The 19,807-nt window shown below is 38.5% G+C and overlaps 1 protein-coding gene across 1 annotated transcript in view; it reads left to right on the top strand.

The window, feature by feature from the left end:
* Nucleotides 1-19,807, top strand: part of LOC124292003 (ribosomal protein S6 kinase alpha-5-like) — a 55,408-nt gene that overhangs the window by 16,260 nt on the left and 19,341 nt on the right. The window lies entirely within an intron of this gene.

Raw genomic sequence — 19,807 nt, 5'->3', positions numbered from 1 at the left:
AATAGTTTAAAATCAAATTAAATAATGGTAATACAAATTAAATTAGGGTAATACTTGAATTTATTAATTATCATTGACATTTAATTTTCAACTTGAAGGACATTATTTAATATAATATACTTACATGGGTATAATTGATTATTAATTGCTTCTTAATCGGTGAATTAATTTTCTTAGAGACATTCTTTATTTTAAAAATGGCCTCGTATTATTTGAATATTATTCTCTTGAAGACAGAGAGGGCATCAAGATGACTCACATATATGAGAGCCTAGGGCAATTCCTGTGTCTGTCTGCTACACTTATAACATCTTTTTTGTTATTGAAAAATGACAAATATGAAAAATATACTGCTCAAAAGATGTTTAGGACATCTCAATTCCTTCATATTACTGAAGTTTATCTTTTATGTCATGTCATTAACAACACAAGGCATGAAGGTCTGTTACATTGGATGATCCTTCCCATGGAAGATTGAATAAAGTAATGGTCAGGTGTTGGGAGATCCTTAACCAGGGCTCCAGATAAAGTCCGTATCAGCGTATGTACGGATAAAAAATATGCACGATATGGTAGGAAATAATTTAGAAAACGTTGCAGATACGCACCACAGCAATGGTGAATGGTCTCAGAATGATTTACAGACATATTTATCTGAAAAGTATTATCTTATTGTTTGATTACACAAGCGTAGAAATGTTGTAGTGCATATATGAAACGAAACACAAGATTCTATTAAGTACTCTAAATGTACTTTTAAGTTTTTTCAGTACTCCTATATTGAAAAAATAAGGAGTACGTACTCCTTATGTTGAAAAATTATCTGGAGCCCTGCTTAACTAATGTTTTGAGTAGTATATTTTGTGCAGAATCAGTGCATGGATGATAATGTTGATATCTGCACAATGCTTCCAAATAAGGCTTTGTGAATGTCACATTAATTATGTAGACCTGTCAAAGATTGCGAATTGTATAGATATGATAAAACAATTGAGTGATCAGACACAGGCCATCTGGTGTGTTATGTCATTTATTGCCCCCTCCTTGAGCTACAGACACAGGAGGAGGAAGTGAAGGAAGTGCTGTTGCATGCTGGGACATCTGTTAGCTGCTCAGTAATGAAGACCTTCATGCCTTGTGTTGTTAATGAGATATATATAGTGCCAGGCCTTGGGCAACTATTTCTGGACAATTAATCTGTGGGTATTAAAGGTGTAGTCTCTTGTGATATTTGGGCTTCAGCACCAGATCAGTGGTTGTGTGTCAGCCTAATGAAGTTATTCCTCTGAATCAGTCCTTGGTTGGTCTTCATTGGGATAACATTTTCCGTTTGACTTGTTAGTGACATGTAGGAGTTGTCTTTTAGAATACTCTTTATGCATGTTATGTAATAATACATCAATAAGACCTGACCTATTTGTACGCTTAATTTGCGAATTTTGTAGACTCAAAAATAATGTGACAACAATATTAATATGATAAAGGGTGGGTTTATTTATTCCATCAACTGTCACATATTTAGAAGAAAGATACTGAAATCAACACTTGTTTAAAATTTATCTTTAAAAAACTCATGTCCTGACAGTTTTTCTCATATTCCTACCTAAAGATATGTCAGAAATTATTTATTTTTCTAATTTTTCACCTATCAAAGGTATATTGCTGAGTGCGGCGTAAAACTAAACTCACTCACTCACTCCTGTTTGTTCTTCTTTCACAACCTGATCATGTCGTTCAAATCTTTCTCATTATATACATGATGCAGCCATCAGCCTAATCCCTCCTTTTTTCTGTTAACTGATTGTTTTGGCTCAAGAAGTCTGATCCTTGACTAAAGTCCTTAATCCAGGGAAAGAAATGTTGTTGCTTTAGTGCAGAAAAGTAAATCACCATGCAACTATTTATTATAGGCTTTCATTATTCCTGAATGAAATTAGAAGTTAGGCTTTCTGATCAAATGTCAGTTAATTTTGGCAATGTACATTTACCAGGTTAGGCAACTTAAAAAAAGTATTTTGTCTTGGTTTCATATATATATACATGACTACTACAATGGCCTATGGTCTAAGTCTGTGCTGCCTAAACATATTAAGTCATTTATGCAATGGGTTGGATGCGGACGGAATTGGTTACATAAATGTGTGCTGTATAAATAAGATATTGACCCAACTCTCAGGTTGTGCCAAACAGAATGTATTTTGCATGGCTGCATACTGAATGTAGTGGTCTATAAACATAACTGTAATTGTATATATATATCTGTTAAAATCCACCTCGGTTATTAAGTTTCTTATATAATTCAGAATGCATCTGGCATAACCGGTTATCTATTACTTGCCTAGTATCAAATTGCAGCCTATGTAGATATTGCTTAAATATGGCTAAACAAGTGATTTATGCCAGGTTATGTAAGTCTGGACTTTATGCTTGAGTGACTTTACTTTGCTGGTGGCTAGTTACCCTTTACAGTGTAGGCCTGTCCCCAGGGGTTATAACACTTCTGTCATGTCTGTATATCACAGTGGTCAGTTAGGCTTGTTGACCAATGGCCAGTGTTTGAGATCAGGGTGATGTAACAGTCAGTGGGTCAGCCACATTGCCTGAGGCAGCTGTAGCTTCAGGAAGATATTGCCATGCACAGACCTTGGTCTCAGGGGGCTCAGTCCACATCAGGATAAACCAAATCAGCTGATTGATAGATGCTGGCCTTCCCTGCTTGTGTGTCTGTAGTGTGGGTGGAGGAGGGAGGAGGCTAATAAGGAGCTGGTTTGCTTGATTGTGGAGTTACTGCTTCATAGATTGTTGAAGTATTTTGTGGATGTACTGGTGATATACTTATGATGGTGCCTAGTGATGATGGTGTTCAGTGGTGCATGGCAGAGACTAGACTGACTGCTGATGCAGCAGCTGGTCCTCAAGGTGAGTTGGCCACCATCTTTCATCCTGAAACCATTGATGTCATTGAGTGTTTGAATGATTGTTACATTCTAATTATAGCTGGATCACTTGACAGTCTCCAAGTTGTGTTTATTGTTTAATAAAGTAGTCAGCAATTTTTGTTATACTTCTGCAAATAACTGCCATAAAATCTTTTAAAATCTTACCGTCGCTAGAAGTATTAAAAACATTTTTATGTAGGGTTAGGGTTAGATTGCCCGACTTGGGCAAAATTTGAAGCAGGGGTATCTTTGGTTATTGTAGCTGACGTCCTTCTGTTAATAGTCGTGTAGAGATCAGACAATCCTGTGATTGACATGCTCATCAATATACACAGTTTGGATACACTGACATGCTTCAACTCTGTCAGTCAGCCTGACCACCTGATTTGTATCATGATAGAGAATGTGTTGCTGAGGCCAATTCTATCCAGATCTTCACAGGGCTCAAAGCAGTGAAGCATTTATTAAATTTACCAATATAAAAGTTCTGCAGAAATAACAAAATTATTTACCTGTCCTCAATCAAGTTAGCAAGTACACTGAGCATTAAAATAAACTTGATCAAACCCACTTGCCGTATAATACGCACAAAATATTTCTGCGAATGGAATTGTAATTGAGAATGTAAACAGTTGCTTGTCCAACAGCATAATATATCAGATCAACTGGTTGTGCGTGACAGTTCTACACGCCTGTGGACCAGTGTTGACGTTATGCAATGCCAAGTTACGTAATATGATTACAGTAAGCATTGGCCAGCATTCAGTACGTAATGTCATTAAGCCCTTTCACAGAGTATTACTAAGTATCAATTGCTGTATATAACAACAGTAAGATTTGAGTCAAGAATGTGATACATGGAACAGACTTTACTGTTATAAATTATGCATTGCCTGATCCTTAATCCCCAATATTTGGTATACACATATCATCTCTTCATCAATACATAGCCCTGGATGACAGGAAGTGGCGTGCCAGCCTCTGATAAACAACTGATTGTTATCTTTGAAAATGCTCTGAAATCAATTGTCCATTTTGTTGGTACTCTGAACACCAGAATTCAGGTGGACATGAGATATGTTTGAGTCGATAATACATGTTATGACATGTCTTGAGTTGGCTTAAAATCAGACTTGTATCAGATAGTGCTGGTTATCGCTCACAATATGCCTATCAATAATCGGAGCTCAGTAATCAATAATTGATCTTAATCGTTAATCCCACCACAAAACTCATGTTTGTTATTACTGGACACAATCATAACATTATGCAAACGAAACGGGCACCGAATTATGCTACGATCAAGACGATTGTGGGTACAGTTGAGTCAGACTCACACACAAATATGTTGTTTACGCTGCAGTTTTACGAGTCAGAAACTGCATCAGTTGTTTATGTCTTGATGTAACAAACACAACAATAACATATTTTCTATAGTTTAAGTTCATGTTTCAGTTTTTATGATTATCAACTAGTCTCCCATGCTCATCGATAATCGCTGACGCAAATGAGATCGATTGATTTACTGATTATTCACCATCACCATCAATGTTGATAGTTGGTTAAAACAATAACTATTTTTAATAAAAATCATGTCCTGTTTGTTCTGACCTGTGAAGGTCCGGGTTAGAATTGATCTTCAGTAACCCATGCATGTTGTAAGAGGCGACTAACGAGATCAGGTGGTCAGGCTCGCTGACTTGCTTGACACATGACATCGCTTCCCAATTACGCAGATGGATGCTCATGCTGTTGATCACTGGATTGTCTGGTCCAGACTCGATTATTTACAGACCGCCACCATATAGCTTGAATATTGCTGAGTGTGGCGTAAAACTAAACTCACTCACTCACTCCTATTTGTTCTTCTTTCACAACCTGATCATGCCGTTCAAATCTTTCTCATTATATACATGATGCAGCCATCAGCCTAATCCCTCCTTTTTTCTGTTTACTGATTGTTTTGGCTCAAGTAGTCTGATCCTTGACTAAAGTCCTTAATCCAGGGAAAGAAATGTTGTTGTTTTCAAGTGTGCCAAATTGCACTATTAAAGATGTTTACAATGCACTTTGTCACTAAAGTGTGCCAACCACGAGAAAAATATTGATCCATGATCTAACAGGGTCGGTTGTAAGTCTGGTGGTTAATGTGCTCACTTGTAATGGAGACAGGTGCCATTCCTCACAGGTATGAAGTGTGAAGCCCAGTTTTCCTTTGTTTGGGATATTGCTGGGATATAGCTGGGGTATTCCCGGGATATAACTGGGATATTGTCAAGTTATTGCCAGAATGTAGCTGGGATATTGCCTAGATATTGATGAGATATAACTGGGATATTGCCTGGATATGGCTGGAATAGTGATGAGATATAGGGCCTAAATTTTTTTGTTGTTGTTCTGATTACCCGACGGACACTTGAATTCTGGTGCCGACCCTATCTTTTTTAGGCGGTATGAATAAAATAAGCTTTCAGATACCACTGTTTTTTCCCATCACCGACAGACATTGGTTACTCTGATAGAGAAAGTCGACATGATGGCCGCAAGCTTGATTGAATAAATAATTACACATTGATAAATGTGTTATTAGTTTGTACTTTACTTCTAAAAAACTTTTAAAAAAAGAAATCCTGCCTACCTACCCCAAATTTCAAAGAGGTGTTATTGGAACCACAACATTTTTTTATTTGGCCTAGCTGGGATATTGATGAGATATTGCCTGGCTATTGCTGGGATATTGCCATAATATAGCTGGGATTTTGCCAGGATATAGTTGGGATATAGCAGGGATTGCTAATACTCTCCTACTCACCCCTTTTTACCTCAGCTGGACTTTAAACAGATGTAATGGTGAAATCTTTGACACATTTTCATTTGTGAAAATTAAGTTTGTTAATTTTCCTGTGCAATAATGTTCACATGTTTGAAATATTGTAAACACTGTCGTGGATTTGTTAAAGAATTATAATTTCTAAATGTGCCATTCCCTTACCTCGTGCCGTTGTACAAAGCATCCCTACAGCAGTCGAACGTCAGCGTTAAGGTATGAGAGTTATGATCACTTTAGCATCAAGGCTAAAATGTAAGGAACTTAGAGTCTGTAACCTTAGTTACTAATATGTCTGACAGTGGTCTAAGGGTCCTGAGAATTTGTATGACATACACTTGATGTTTGGCTTACAACCTGTACCCGTGAAGATCTGGGTTAGAATTGGTCTCCAGCAACCCATGCTTGTTGTAAGAGGCGATTAAAGGGATCGGGTGGTCAGGCTTGCTGACTTAGTTGACACATGTCATTGTATCCCAGTTGCGTTGATCGATGCTCATGCTGTTGATCACTTGATTGTCTGGTCTAGACTTGATTATTTACAGACCGCCACCATATAACTTGAATATTACGGCATTTGAATCACCAAACAAAATTTGTAGCCTTAATTCAAATCTTTGATGTTTGCTTCACATGTTGAAATAATTCTTTGTCTCAAAACATCCTAAGTGAGATTGTTACTGGTGATGAAATAATTGGGAAGAAATGAAACTGTTGTTAGTTAATCAAATGGTAATTTAAGTATTTCAACCTATGGTCGGGGCTGTGGGGTAGCCTAGTGGGTAAAGCGTTCGCTCGTCACGTCGAAGGCCCGGGTTTGATTCCCCACATGGGTAAAATGTGTGAAGCCCATTTCTGGTGTCCCCCGCCGTGATATTGCTGGAATATTGCTAAAAACGGCGTAAAATCAAACTCACTCACTCACTCACTCAACCTATGGTCAGCTCGGCTAACCATATAGATGGATAGGTTTGTGTTGTGAAAACTTGTGGTTCTTATGGTCAGTATCTTAATTCTAATGGGAATTAACATCCTGTGTTTAATATTTTAATATGTTTAAAATTTTATTCGTTTGAGCCGATTTCAAGAGTCTGTTATGTAATACATAAGTGGGCTAATGCATTGACATAAGCAGGATGTGCAAGCACTTTTATGCCTTGCCTGAACTTGCCTCCATGCTTCAGTTTCTGTTGATTCTGATATTATTTGACTAGTACCAGGCAAACTTACATGAAAAACGAGAATTTGTTAAGATTCAGTGGGGTAGCCAAGTGGATAAAGCGTTTCCTCATCGCTCTGAAAACTCAGGTTCGATTCCCCACTTGGGTACAATGTGTGAATCCCTTTTCTGGCTTCCCCCGCTGGGAATTTGGGATATTGCTGGAATATTGCTAAAAGCGGCATAAAACTAAACTCACTCACTCACCGGACTCAGTCATTGGGCTAGTGGTTTATGTTTTTGACTGATGCTAGTCCCACGGGAAGACTGCATGCTGGTTGTGATCCTCAACTATCTGTGACACTGCCAGATGTTAAAAGTGCACTGTTATTTCTTCCCTGGGTGATGTTTATAAAAAGTAAAACCAAATAGCCTATTTATCATGTTCAAAATTAATGCTCTGATTTATGGTGTCAGCCAGCTGTTGAAGAAGCCTGAAAAATTTATTATGCTTTGAATATGTTGAAATAGGTGAATCAGTCGCTAGATCTATAGACAGTGACACAATGTAAATAGAGCTAAGGACCAGTGTGAATGAATAGAGCTTGATTCAATGTAAGCAGAGCTTGATGACAGTGACACAATGTAAATAGAGCTTGATGAAAGTGACACAATGTAAGTAGAGCTTGATGACAGTGACACAATGTAAGTAGAGCTTGATGACAGTTATACAATGTAAGTAGAGCTTGATGACAGTGACACAGTGTAATAGAGCTTGATGACAGTGACACAATGTAAGTAGAGCTTGATGACAGTGACACAATGTAAGTAGAGCTTGATGACAGTGACACAATGTAAGTAGAGCTTGATGACAGTGACACAATGTAAGTAGAGCTTGATGACAGTGACACAATGTAAGTAGAGCTTGATGACAGTAACACAATGTAAAAGAGCTTGATGACAGTGACACAATGTAAATGGAGCCAGGGACCAGTGTATATGACATACTAGTATTTGTTTGAAACAGATTATTCACCATGCCCGCTCTAGCCAGAAATATATTTGTATATGACAGACATTTTATGTTTGTTTGTTAATGTTTGTTTGGTAATGTTTGTTTGGTAATGTCTTGTCTAACTTCTCTTGATGCACTGTAGGTACGCTCTCAGTATATCTCGACAGTTTAGACAAGGCCATGCACAGTAATTTTCCAGTTATGTGATGGTGGTGTGTAAAAAGCCAAGTCTGGACTAGACCAACTAATAATTGATATCATGTGCATGAATCTACGCATTGTGACTAAAGGTGACACGCATCAACTAAGTCATCAAGTCAGACCATGGGGTCCTGTTTGTCGCTTCTTGCCAATCTTGGACTGCTGATAATTTCTAACTGGTCAAGTTAGACTAACACTTAATCTGTATGAATAATTATAATGTAATTATATATACTTGTGATTGAAACAAAAAATTCCTATTAAGTTGAAAAGGAGCATCTCTGAGATGGGAGATCCATAACCTGAATAAATCTAGACTTGCTTCATTAACGGCTTTAGCATAGAAGAATGGGCTGGGTGGAAGGGAAAATAATGCAGTTCAGAGACTGAGACAGGCTAGGGTCAAGCAGGTTATGAAAGTTTAGAGTGTCAATGAAATATTTCAGAGCTTGCAAATGAAAAGAAAAACATGTATGTCATAGAAAAATGTGCAAATCTTTTTGTCTTCTTTTTCTTTTGATGTATATTCTCATCAGCAGTCGCGACTGTCTGTTAATGTCAAACTGTGTTAATGGCCGTATTATATATTTGTCCAATCCTTCAGACAGTTCATTGCTGTCAATAAACAGCCATGCTGACATCCGCTTTCTTTCCTGTTTGATATCAAGCGACATGCATCCATCCATCCGTCCATCTATCAGTAGTTCTCGTCACTATGTCAGCAACCCTGGTGTTTAACAAGATCACTGGTGGAGAATGTACAAGTGACCTACATACTCTGCAGCAGTGCCAATAAATAGGGCAGTAAATTCACTCTTGTCCCTGACATACATCCACTGATCTAGAAGTCAGTGCAGTAGGGTACCTTGGCTGGTTGCAGCTATTGATCAGCCAGCTTGAACACCATCTGCACAACCCACTCTTTGTTCTACGGAGGATTTCATAGTGAAACTAGATCCACACATACAGAAATATCACTGGAAACATACACAAGTCTGACTTGTCCACACACTGCATGACTGTTGATGTCTTGGGTGAACTAGTTGAAATATATAGTTCAGTTTCTTGTAGACTGAAATATTTTAATGTTGTATTTCTATTGACTGATTTAGTTCACATCTCTTGAACAATGCAAAGCTACGGTCAGACATACAGATCACATCTCTGCAAAAATACTAAACCAGATGCACTGTTCCCATCTCAGCAACAATGCTAAAACACACACACTGTTCCCATTTCAGAAACAATGCTAAAACACAATCAGATGCACTATTCCCATCTCTTCAACAATGCGAAAACACAATCAGATACACTGTTCCCATCTCAGCAACAATGCTAAAACACAATCAGATGCACTGTTCCCATCTCAGCAACAATGCTAAAACACACACACTGTTCCCATTTCAGAAACAATGCTAAAACACAATCAGACGCACTGTTCCCATCTCTTCAACAATGCTAAAACACAATCAGATGCACTGTTCCCATCTCAGCAACAATGCTAAAACACAATCAGATGCACTGTTCCCATCTCAGCAACAATGCTAAAACACACACACTGTTCCCATTTCAGAAACAATGCTAAAACACAATCAGATGCACTATTCCCATCTCTTCAACAATGCTAAAACACAATCAGATGCACTGTTCCCATCTCAGCAACAATGCTAAAACACACACACTGTTCCCATTTCAGAAACAATGCTAAAACACAATCAGATGCACTATTCCCATCTCTTCAACAATGCTAAAACACAATCAGATGCACTGTTCCCATCTCAGCAACAATGCTAAAACACAATCAGGCGCACTGTTCCCATCTCTTCAACAATGCTAAAACACAATCAGATGCACTGTTCCCATCTCAGCAACAATGCTAAAACACAATCAGACGCACTGTTCCCATCTCTTCAACAATGCTAAAACACAATCAGGCGCACTTTTCCCATCTCTTCAACAATGCTAAAACACAATCAGGCACTGTTCCCATCTCAGCAACAATGCTAAAACACAATCAGATGCACTGTTCCCATCTCAGCAACAATGCTAAAACACAATCAGGCACTGTTCCCATCTCTTCAACAATGCTAAAACACAATCAGATGCACTGTTCCCATCTCAGCAACAATGCTAAAACACAAACACTGTTCCCATTTCAGCAACAATGCTAAAACACAATCAGATGCACTATTCCCATCTCTTCAACAATGCTAAAACACAATCAGGCTCACTGTTCCCATCTCTTCAACAATGCTAAAACACAATCAGATGCTCTGTTCCCATCTCAGCAACAATGCTAACACACAATCAGATGCACTGTTCCTATCTCAGCAACAATGCTAAAACACAATCAGGCGCACTGTTCCCATCTCAGCAACAATGCTAAAACACAATCAGATGCACTGTTCCCATCTCAGCAACAATGCTAAAACACAAACACTGTTCCCATTTCAGCAACAATGCTAAAACACAATCAGATGCACTATTCCCATCTCTTCAACAATGCTAAAACACAATCAGGCTCACTGTTCCCATCTCTTCAACAATGCTAAAACACTATCAGATGCTCTGTTCCCATCTCAGCAACAATGCTAAAACACAATCAGATGCACTGTTCCTATCTCAGCAACAATGCTAAAACACAAACACTGTTCCCATCTCAGCAACAATGCTAAAGCACAGTCAGACACACTGTTCTTATCTCAGCAACAATGCTAAAGCAGTCACACACACTTGTGCTATCTCAGCAACAATGCTAAAGCACAGTCAGACACACTGTTCTTATCTCAGCAACAATGCTAGAGCACAGTCAGACACACTGTTCTTATCTCAGCAACAATGCTAAAGCACAGTCACACACACTGTTCTTATCTCAGCAACAATGCTAAAGCAGTCACACACACTTGTGCTATCTCAGCAACAATGCTAAAGCACAGTCACACATTGTTCCTATCTCAGCAACAATGTTAAAACACACACCTGTTCTTATCTCAGCAACAATGCTAAAGCACAGTCACACACACTTGTACTATTTCAGCAACAATGCTAAAGCACAGTCAGACACACTGTTCCTATCTCAGCAACAATGCTAAAGCACAGTCAGACACAGAGATCACATCACCTCAACAATACTAAGCTGTTACAAAGCAAATTCGTTCAGGGCCTTACATAGTTACAATAATGCTGGGGACAGTCATTTCCTGGAGGATTCTCTGTGACTTCCAGCACATTCTTCTATAGCAAATCCAGTTGTCCCCTTGCCAAACGATACTGGAATTATGGTGCACTCTGCAAGGTGAAACCTGTTTTTGTTACAATAAGATCTTGAAGATCAATGAGATTTGCTTGACTGGGCATTGCTGTTTTGTTTACAGCAAATTTTGAGTGATCTGAAAGGTGGAATCTCATTGGCCAATAGGAGGGATATATAAGATCAAGCCAAGAAATTACATCCTAGTTCTGTAAAGGTCGAAACTGGACTTCTACAGCCTTTTAACTCCCTTGCCATGGGTAGATTCTTACAGCAGATCAGAAGTTGTTCCATCACAAACAAAATGGCCAGTACAGCTGCCATTCCCTTTTCCAGTATCATATGATTTTCTTTTTGTGTTGATTCAAGTATTAACTGGTGATTCACTAGACAGTGGGGGTCGGTGGGGTAGCCTAGTGGTTAAAGCGTTGGCTCGTCTGCGAAGACCCGGGTTCGAATCCCCACATGGGTACAATGTGTGAAACCCATTTCTGGTGTACCCCGCCGTGATGTTGCTGGAATATTGCTAAAAGCGGCGTAAAACCAAACTCAGTCAGTCAGTCAGTCACTAGACAGTGTCATATTGTACAACTAACAGTATATCGCTGTATGATATGGTATGATGTGCTCCTGCCAAAGGTCATTGGCAGTAGGGTGAGTTTCATGCAGCAGTACATTTTATAGCCCATTTATGTACTATGATAAGTAATCAGCTTACTTAATATGCTTCAGTCAATACCGCACTTTGAATGAGGATATAGGACACATCCAAGGGCATGCTGGCTGCATAGAAAGCAGTTTATTTATCAGGCCGTTTATATATTATTTATTTCCAGGAGTTTTGGAGATTTAGCAAGTAGCTGAGTTAACCATGATGATTTAAGTCTGGCACTTGGCTGGAAATAACAAAATGGACAGTGTCGTCATGGATATATTATTGCTGGCATCATATAACTGAGTACAAAATCACTGATGAAATACGGATAAACTATCATGGATTGCTGCTGTTGATATCATATAGACTAACACGGATATCATGTGGAGTGATATCACACGGATTGCTACCATTGGTATCATATAGATAAACTAACACTGATATAATGTGGAGTAATATCACACGGATTGCTGCTGTTGATATCATAGACTCATGCTGATATCATGTGGAGTGATATCACACGGATTGCTACCATTGGTATCATATAGATAAACTAACACTGATATCATGTGGAGTAATATCACACGGATTGCTGCTGTTGATATCATATAGATAAACTAACACTGATATCATGTGGAGTGATATCACACGGATTGCTACCATTGGTATCATATAGACAAACTAACACTGATATCATATGGAGTGATATCACATGGATTGCTACCATTGGTATCATATAGACAAACCAACACTGATATCATGTGGAGTGATATCACACGGATTGCTACCATTGGTATCATATAGACAAACTAACACTGATATCATGTGGAGTGATATCACATGGATTGCTGCTGTTGATATCATATAGACAAACAAACACTGATATCATGTGGAGTGATATCACACGGATTGCTACCATTGGTATCATATAGACAAACTAACACTGATATCATATGGAGTGATATCACACGGATTGCTACCATTGGTATCTCACAGACAAACTGAAGCTTTTGTTATGTTGGCATCGCAACAAAAATTAACAAAAACACTAACAGTAATATGAAATACACAATCTGTCAGACATTTCTAATTCTTTACAGAAGCCTTAATCAGGTGAAAAATATCTTCCTTTAAATGATAACAATGAAACCAAAAGGGGTCTTAAGGGGATTTTTACAGTCTTCTCCGTACAACTGTAAAGAAGTCACTGGGAATACCATCTGTGAAAGATGTTTCATAATGTTGTATCAGCCAGCTAGAGCTGAGGTTAACCTGTGTAGATCTATACAGGATCTATACCGGGTGCTGTCAACCCAGCTCAGCATTATAAATAGTAGCCCAGGTAATGCAGGAACTGCTATTCCCTGCTTTCCACACAGCAGACACGTCAGGAAATCAGCAAACAGAAACAGATAGTAGCCGTAAATGAATATTCATGACTTAGCTGGAGCAAGTTTTCAACTTGTCAATATAAATAAGCTGGACCAAGCTGTTGGGACAGTTATGTTGGTGGCTTGTGTCTATTTATAGCCTGGCAATCACCAGAAACAGAATGAGCTATTAATAGCCCAGGGGCGCAGAATAGCTAACACTGAGATGTGACAGGCTGGTGCAATGGTGGCCTGCAGTTTCTTTCCGTATAGACACCCATGTGGACTCTTAATTAATGGAGCAACAGATAATTCAGGTAATATACGCCTGGTCTCACGTTCATTTGAATGCTATTCATGTTATTGCACAAGGAGAGTGGTTACCTGTATCAACTTCTGGTATCTGGACAACGGTCAGCAGTCATATGACGTGTGACCTATCTTTGACCAACTCTGATCTCAAATTTGTTTTACTTTTGTATGGTCAGACTCTCCTTGTTTTCAGTGATTTGACTTTGAAATGGAAACATGTATTTGTGAATTGAGATGTCAGTATGTTCAAGAAATGTATTTCTGTTGTGCAATGTTATTCAATATGGGTGATGCAGATAGTGATAAAAGGTGGTCAGTATTGAAAATAGATTTGGCCTGAGATCTTCATTCAGAAGTTAATTATGAATAGTTTCTAATTTGTCAACCAACATATTTTCATTTCATATACATTAGGGACCGTTCTTAATTTATGGCTGGTGGTGGTGGTGGTGGTGGTGATTTTAAGGGGGGTCACCCATATTGTTCTGGCGAGCTAGGGGGGTCATCAATTTTGTACACACGTACTAAGGGGGGTCATCAATTTTGTTCATAAAAATATGTTTAAAATTATGCTTAGAAATTATGGGAAGGGAGGGGGGTCATTGATTTTGTACATGACGCGCAGGGGGGTTCACTTATTTTGTACATAAATTTTAGGGGGGGGATTCACATTGTACATGCTTCTCCATAAAAATCATCACCAAACACCCACACACAACCCCCCCCACCCCCCCCCCTAGCCATAAATTATTAACGGTCCCTTAACAGAAAACATTGGTGTTTCTGTTTTACAGATTAATTCACAGATTGTTCTGATTGGGGAATTAGAATTAGATTTGAAGTGAATGAATGTTTCATATCTGTATCAGATATCATGAAAATTAACACTTCTTATCCGACTGTTTTTATTCATTTACTATTTTTTGTATGAATCACGGAAAATTGTTGATCATAAGTATTGTAATGTGATTTGATTAATTTCCCATGATTGTGATCAGATATTAAGTTTATTAAGCTGAATAAGCTGCACTATTATTCGTGACAATATGGTCATTAATGCTGCACAATGGCCACCAGAAAGAGAAACAGATTGTTGAGGTAGCGTGTCTTCATATTGACAAGATCTACCATTATTTAAACAATGAACACTGAAATGCCTATCTGTGTGGATATTGCATATTATATTCATAATAACAAATATTGCAACACACGAAAGTACAAGTGTTCCTTTATTTATTTCCAGAATTTCACTCACAGTGCAATACAACCTTTGTGAATAAACCTGGTAAAGAATAAAGGAACACTTGTACTTTCATGTGTTCCCTTATTTGTTTCCATGAGTATATATGATTATGCAGTTGCAATACTTCAATAGGCTATAAATTTTTTAAGTGCCATTTTTTTTCAATGACAAGAGTCACAGAAATAGATAGTTAATGTACATATCTGCTATTAATTTCCAGATTAGCTTTATGCCTATTTTTACAAAAGCGTATGATATATTTCATTGGTTAAACAATTTTTTTAACTGGTTACCTTTCATACTGGTTCACTTTACTGCTGTTTGTGCAGATGAGGCATGCCCCAATGATCACAATGGGTTTTTGAAAAACACAAAATTTGTGTCTGATTAGTGTTAGGACCAGTATTTCCGAACTCTGAGTTAAAAGTTGCATCAATTACAATTTGTTTTACAAAAATATACTCATGGAAACGAATAAGGGAACACTGAAAGTACAAGTGTTCCTTTATTCTTTACCAGGTTTCTTCGCAAGGTATGTATTTCACTGTGAGTGAAATTCTGGAAATAAATAAAGGAACACTTTCACTTTCATGTGTTACCTTATTGGGTTCTGTGAGTATATTTTTGGTGCTAGATGTACCTTAGAACGTGTAGACTATATGTAAATTAACATAGTTCATGATGTCTTCAGCATCAGTTGCTGCAGTGAGAAATGTTGATTGGTTAGAACAAGAATGTGTGAAGTAGTGTTGGGAATTGGTTATAATCTCACAATTGATGATTGGTTCATTACAACCGATCAATAATTGAAAATAATTGGTTAGCGTCATTTATCAAATTCTCTTGGTTATGTTTGTTAATGCACAAAAAATATAGAAAAAATATGTAGTTCTTTCAGGGTTTTTTCTTTGAAAATTGCATAAAATGCATTACAAATTTCACAACTTAAAGGATGACTAGTATGTTAGGAACATAAATTTCCTGGAGTCTTTAAGATAAATTCCATCATGACAAGAAACGAGCTTGTAGTGCTTATGAAATGTAACGAAAACCAACCTTGTGAAAAATGTTGTTAATGCAAACAAGTGTTCCCAAATTGTTTGTGTTTGGTTATGAGAAAACATGATCGATTGCCTGGTCGTTTAGTCATTGTGACCAATCTTCGAATATTTCAACTAATCGGGCCACCAATAGTGTAAAGTGTCCTCCCAGAGAGCAGACGGTCATCGGTTCTTCTGTACAAAAAGATGTTCAAGGATGGTACTTGTTGCTTGAAAATAAGGGGATAAAATGAAACAAGGACATGGCAGCTCGGAGTCCTGTTAAACTGCAGCGTGACGTCTCAACACTATTAAACCAGCACTAGTTCACACTGGCACATGCATCCATGCATGCATGTTGTTATATAGAAGTGCCAAATCTCGAATTCAAAGTTAGACCCCATTTCACCCACCTAATCGTCAACTTGACACACTTTGACTTTCAAATATTGTTGGCACACTTTTCAAAAAGTAATGTGCCAGTTGTCACTGTTTGGTTTAACACTGGCTGAAGTACTTCTGTCTTCTTATGTGGTACAGTCATTAATCTATATATATTAGCAAGCAGCGAAGTGATATGAACACAATCTGCCTTAACACAGTAACAGATGTGTCGATATGTCACATGTGGTCCATGTTTTAATTTGAAATCAAGCAGACAGCGGTTTGAAGAGATTTTTTGGTCTATTTGTTGAATAAATGAATAAATTTATATTTGCGCAAATAATTAAACAGCACTACAGCAGTGTGGTGTACAGATGTGTCACTGATATGCTTCATTATAGTGAGTGAGTGAGTGAGTGAGTGAATATTGTATAATGCAGCATCAGCCATTTCCCAGACCTGTGTTCAAAGTAAAACCTCCATGCAAACAGACTGAAAATATAGTTTAACGTCACACAATTTGGTTTCTATGTGTCAGAATTTCTGCAGTCACTTCAGCTATCTGTGTCCACAACTCTAGAGCCTTTTGGACCAAATTGGTGGACCAAAGTCCTAGTTGTCTGAGGCACTGCAATTCGCTATCCACAATGCGGCCATGGCCACACTAGAACCCTAGCATTGTGTGATGGAATCATTGTTTGCCCTGTTTGCCCTGTTAATGTTTCTAGGTATGTCAGCATATGCCCACGCTGGTGAGTTTCACCAAAGTTGTCAACATCTGAAACTTGCATTACTTCTGGCTTTACTCACATTTTAAGCTGACTCGCCGTAATATAACTGGAATACCGTTCGAAAATACTTGAACTCAAACTCAAATCACTTCTATCTGAACTGGTCTCCTGAAATCATGTTCAGTAGATCCAAATGTGAATGTATGAAAAAGTTTTACGCGATGTGCAAATGTGCGTCCAGTACACACAAATGTAGAGAATGGACACAGAAGAATAATTCACTGCATCCATAGGGACGCACAATATTATACACTGTACCCACAATACATCTGTGACTTTACTAAGTGTTGGGTTGTTTCTTTCAGAGCAGTTACCTGCATCATTTCATCCATCAGTCCACATGATCAATGATTCATTCCAGGCTCTAAAGAAATTATCAAAACATTCAGTTCTCTTCACCGTTACTTCACTTGACCCTCATATTGCCTGCAAGGACCCTTAAGACTAATAATTAGAGGTCCCCTGGACCCCCATGTTTGTGAGTCGAGGTAAAACCCTGTATGAATTTGCAAAACTTGCAATACGTACTAACCCAAAAGAACTTTTACGAGTCGGACCACACGTTAGTCACAGACTGCCTTTCCCATCAGCGACCGCCTCCGTGGTGTAGTGGTTAGAGCGTCCGCCCGGACTACCAAAAGACGTTAAAATATGGTCCGCCCGTCCGCCCGTCCTACCAAAAGACGTTAAAATATGGTACTTGCTGGTCCCTGCCTGGCGCTCGGCATTAATGGGTACATCAAGGACTGGTCGGCTCGGAGTCAGTATAATGTGTCTGATTGGGGTATTCGTGCTTCACTGCGGCATGGTATCTCAGTGGGCTAGCGCTATAAAACCAGCTTAAGTCTGGGCTAGTACAAGCAGCCACACATACACATACACACGCATGCACGTCGTCATATGAGCGAAATATTCTCAAGCACAACGTAAAACCCAATTTCACCTCACCTCACCTTTCCCATGAGCACCATATATGTGTGTGCACATGGATAATGTGCAAACACTGTCATTGATTATAGGCCTGAAACTCTGAAACTGAACTTCCACCCAAGTTTACACCACATATCTGTTACCATATTTTGCTGCCTCATGTTACCACTTGTATATGTTTGATTTATTGTGTTAATAAATGACTTGTCTTAAGCCATCTGCCAAATGAAGTAATGGATAACCATGTAATGTTTAGTGGGCTGTCAACATGCAGACAACACTGGCTGCACTACAAGGAAGGCATGGTATTATTCTGCCTCGTCATGCAGCACTGTTTCTTTAAGATGTTCATATGTAGTTTTGTTTGTCGTTCAACACAGCACCGCACTCCCCACTATTCTAGCTATGTGGCGGCAGTCTGTAAACAATCAAGTCTGGAACAGACAATCCAGCAATCAACAGTATGAGCATCAATCTACGCAATTGGGATACGATGACTTGTGTCAACCAAGTAGCGAGGCTGACCACCCAATCCTTTGAGTCACCTCTTATGACAAGCATGGGTTGGCCGGATCTCCAGGGGTTTCCAAAAGTAGATTATTTATGCAGTAATCTGTGTAATCATCGGCAGCATGCACTGACAAATACAGAAGGTTTAGAAATAACACCAACAATTAAACAAAATAACAACTAAATATCAGCCTTTATGCACTTCAGTGAGTGCACCAACCTATTAACCGTTAGGGCCACCAAGTTCATGTTCAGTACATCATACATGCTGCTTAGCTATTCATGTCTACCTGCTGTGTGATCGTTGAGTCCCTTACCACTTCCTAGAATCACAAACTAGTCTTGAATCTTGTGTTAATAGAAATTAACAGTAACACTAGATTTCAGTCATAATTACTAACACTTCAGTCATACCTTTTTATTTCACTGTCTGCCAGGCTTGGAAATATTAATGCAGATGATTTGATCGAAGATGGTTGTATCTGTATGTAGTTTCGTTGTATGTCCAACCAAAAGCTCATTCTGCCTGGATCAAAGAAATCCTTGTCTCTTGTCAGTAAAGGTCAACCTATACACACTGCCTTCTACTGACCAGTGTTAATTTAGAGACAGAAGTAAGTCATATTAATGTTTCATCAGCATGACACACTTTATACAGTCAGCAATCAGTCCTCAAAGCCTGGGATTGTGGTGATGATTGACTTGCCTCTATACTTTGCTATATATAGATATGGACCAACAAGTGTTGATGTGGATGGGGAGGATCTGAGTGGAAGGAAGCAGGGGTGGAAATAACCCATTGCCTGACGTCCGAGTCCAGTGTTTTTTTCTGTCGGGCAAGCAAATTTGTATATCACACTGTACCGGTGTCCAGTTGACTTTCCAATGTTAATTATGTTGTTTATTTTAAAAATTCAACAAGAAAACAGCCGGTATAGTGGAAAAAAATTCAGGGCAAGTGATTTCACATGTGCCACTGTACCAGAGTACACTAGCAATTTTAAAGTTATTTCCACCCCTGGGAAGGATACAATTCTACATGATACAATGGTTTTATCAACTGATAGCTTTTTATTTTAAATGGCTAGCAAGCCGGATCGGTTCATTGGGATCATATTTGATTGCTTTTCCTGAGAAACCATGGCATATGAATGATGCCCAGTTTATGTAACTGGTGCAAA

The sequence above is a fragment of the Haliotis rubra genome, unplaced genomic scaffold (genome assembly GCF_003918875.1).
Source record: "Haliotis rubra isolate DU_JTF1 unplaced genomic scaffold, ASM391887v1 Scf504, whole genome shotgun sequence".
NCBI classification, from domain to species: domain Eukaryota; kingdom Metazoa; phylum Mollusca; class Gastropoda; order Lepetellida; family Haliotidae; genus Haliotis; species Haliotis rubra.
Note: the sequence above shows the minus strand (reverse complement) of the source record. Positions and strands in the feature narration are given on the sequence as shown.